Source organism: Lycorma delicatula, chromosome 7 (assembly GCF_047948215.1).
Source record: "Lycorma delicatula isolate Av1 chromosome 7, ASM4794821v1, whole genome shotgun sequence".
NCBI classification, from domain to species: Eukaryota; Metazoa; Arthropoda; class Insecta; order Hemiptera; family Fulgoridae; genus Lycorma; species Lycorma delicatula.
In genome coordinates this window covers 1-3,984 of record NC_134461.1, presented here as the reverse complement: position 1 = coordinate 3,984, position 3,984 = coordinate 1, and positions in this window count along the sequence as shown.

Sequence of the window (3,984 nt, the reverse complement as noted above, 5' to 3'; positions counted from 1 at the left end):
GTAATCTCTTTTTATTTATTTGTTTTAATTATTTTTATTTCTCGTAATTCATCGGCTTGACCCGTTTCTATTCATTACTGAGGTAATTAATAGTTTTTTAATTGTTCATGTGTTTTGTATGTAATAATATTTATATTTTTGTTCGCATAATTTTGTTTAAATTATATATTCATAAGATTATAAATAGCTTATATAATGTAAAACTTATTCAGCCACTTCACAAAATACAGAATTAAAGAACATTCTTACCTTACTTTTTTTTTCATTAAAGCGCTTTCATACATAAACCCATCTTCAGTAATATATTTTTTTAATTTTCTTTTTTACATTTACACATTATATAACACGTTTTTTTTTTTTGTCTTCAGTCATCTGACTGGTTTGATGCAGTTCTCCAAAATTCCCTATCTAGTGCTAGTCGTTTCATTTCAGTATACCCCCTACATCCTACATCCCTAACAATTTGTTTTACATATTTCAAACGTGGCCTGCCTACACAATTTTTCCCTTCTACCTGTCCTTCCAATATTAAAGCGACTATTCCAGGATGTCTTAGTATGTGGCCACTCTTGTTTTAACTATATTTTTCCAAATGCTTCTTTCTTTATCCATTTGCCGCAATACCTCTTCATTTGTCACTTTATCCACCCACCTGATTTTTAACATTCTCCTATAGCACCGCATTTCAAAAGCTTCTAATCTTTTCTTCTCAGATACTCCGATTGTCCAAGCTTCACTTCAATATAAAGCGATACTCCAAACATATCCTTCAAAAATTTTTTCCTGACATTTAAACTAATTTTTGATGGAAACAAATTATATTTCTGACTGAAGGCTCGTTTCACTTGTGCTATTCGGCATTTTATATCGCTCCTGCTTCGTCCATCTTTAGTAATTCTACTTCCCAAATAACAAAATTCTTCTACCTCCATAATCTTTTCTCCTCCTATTTTCACATTCAGTGGTCCGTCTTTGTTATTTCTAATACATTTCATTACTTTTGTTTTGTCCTGGTTTATTTTCATGCGATAGTTCTTGCGTAGGACTTCATCTATGCCGTTCATTGTTTCTTCTAAATCCTTTTTACTCTCGGCTAGAATTACTATATCATCAGCAAATCGTAGCATCTTTATCTTTTCATTTTGTACTATTACTCCGAATCTAAATTGTTCTTTAACATCATTAACTGCTAGTTCCATGTAAAGATTAAAAAGTAACTGAGATAGGGAACATCCTTGTCGGACTCCCTTTCTTATTAGGGCTTCTTTCTTATGTTCTTCAATTGTTATTGTTGCTGTTTGGTTCCTGTACATGTTAGCAATTGTTCTTCTATCTCTGTATTTTAACCCTAATTTTTTTAAAATGCTGAACATTTTATTCCAGTCTACATTATCGAATGCCTTTTCTAGGTCTATAAACGCCAAGTATGTCGGTTTGTTTTTCTTTAATCTTCCTTCTACTATTAATCTGAGATCTAAAATTGCTTCCCTTGTCCCTATACTTTTCCTGAAACCAAATTGGTCTTCTCCTAACACTTCCTCCACTCTCCTCTCAGTGCTTCTGTGTATAAAATTCTAGTTAAGGTTTTTGATGCATGACTAGTTAAACTAATTGTTCTGTATTATTCACATTTATCTGCCCCTGCTTTCTTTGGTATCATAACTATAACACTTTTTTTGAAGTCTGACGGAAATTCCCCTTTTTCATAAATATTACACACCAGATTGTATAATCTATCAATCGCTTCCTCACCTGCACTGCGTAGTAATTCTACAGGTATTCCGTCTATTCCAGGAGCCTTTCTGCCATTTAAATCTTTTAATGCTCTCTTAAATTCAGATCTCAGTATTGTTTCTCCCATTTCATCTTCCTCAACTTCCTCTATATAACCTATGTTTGTTTTTTTGTAACTGTATATAGTAGACGATGGTTATGTTAAACATAAAATATTTCTTCTATTACTAACAAATTCCCCTTTTTCATAAATATTACACACCAGATTGTATAATCTATCAATCGCTTCCTCACCTGCACTGCGTAGTAATTCTACAGGTATTCCGTCTATTCCAGGAGCCTTTCTGCCATTTAAATCTTTTAATGCTCTCTTAAATTCAGATCTCAGTATTGTTTCTCCCATTTCATCTTCCTCAACTTCCTCTATATAACCTATGTTTGTTTTTTTGTAACTGTATATAGTAGACGATGGTTATGTTAAACATAAAATATTTCTTCTATTACTAACAAATTTCCCTTTTATTCTTATGTATTATTTTTATAAATTAACTAAAATTGATTTCTGCCGACAGTCATTAGAAATCAAATTGTTTGACATAATTTTCTTATAATATATACATTTTTTCTTCTATTATTTGAATTTTGTTCCAATAAAAAATTACAATACTTAATTTTATTTTTTTTCTAATTTAGGATTTCCCTGTAGGAATAAGAAACATTTTCATTATGAACATATTTTCGAAAAAAAAAAAAAAAGAGTGTAAATGTCATAAGGTTTCAGATTTATTTGAGGGAACTTGGATGATTATTCCTTTTAGTAAGAATGCGTGAACCTCTTTTATTTAATTTAAATTTTTTTAAAGATATAATGGATCATTCCGCTTCAAATTAACAAGGTGGATGGATAGTCATTCACAACCCTGCCGACTGAGATTTTAATGAAATTTGTTATGAACATTTGGATTTTCATACCAAATACCATAACCATATGAAAATCCAAATTTTCATACCAAATTTCATGAAAATCCAAATTAATTTTATTGTACGTCAAACGTAAAAAATGTGTTTTTTTGACCCTATTTTTGGCTTTTACACGGGATGTCTTAGAAACTAAGAGAGATACAGTTCTGGGACCTTTTTTTTTAATTTTCCAGCTCAAAAACCATAAGAAATAAATAAATTTGCCCCTTAATTGACCTTCCCAGAATTTCAAAAAGCCTTAATTTACCCGGAGGAACTGAAACTCGGGTGAAATCTTTCAGCCTGTATAAATCGCTAACGAATCGTTCTTCTTGGACGTATATGTATATGAACTTTTTTCTTATTTTTAGCCTCTAGAATGAGTTGTCAAAGTATTGCCCTATCCTCCTGAATCACTCTGTATATATTATTACTATGATATTATAATGTATATAATTATATATTCTTTTCGTTTCTTTTTCTTTGTACCAGAAGTTAACGTAATGTTATCGATGTAGATGATGAACTTATATGATTGATTATCACCTGTAGTAATTGCTGAACGGGGAAAGCACAGGATCAATGAAACCAGAAAACTGTTGTTGTACTGGGTAATGGCCCTTTCAGGTCTTCTTTTTTTGTATCATTAACCAGCCCGGGGGTAATCGGCATCACTTTTCAGCATTACGTCAGGTTACGGCCCGAGTGTGACGTGGAAGCAGATTGCCCCACCCGCTTGGCCATAGTCTTAAGCCCCTCATCGGGGTCTTTCGTGTTTCATCGAGACATTCGAACCTCCGCTTCTGGATGGTCCCGATGCCTCTCCACGGGAAGCTACCCTACCCCGTCCCTAAACCTGCCAGGTTCCAGACACGCGTTCCACGTGCCCTCCCCCAACACGCGGCATCTCAAACCTTCAGGGTCCTTCGTGTCATCATCAGAAGCAGCCCGACACTCCAGTTCTTGCACGCTAGTGAGCTCGGCTGTCCTAAACAAGAAGGATGCCTGCCTGGCCCTAATCGTCACCACGATTCATATAAATTTTTTTTCCCCCTTTGCAACTGCTCGCTTTACTCCGCAAGCAGTTCCCCACGTTTCATCCGTATGACGTCCCTCTCATCTTGGAAACAACAATTCGGGTGCTAGGCCCCCCAACTACCTTAAGATTAGAGGTATAACATTTAATGTCGAATATGAGATGTGTTCCTCGCATACCATATTCATCAAATATTTACTAGTACAAAAATAAAAGAAAAACCTATTACACAACCAATTATACCCAATTACTAG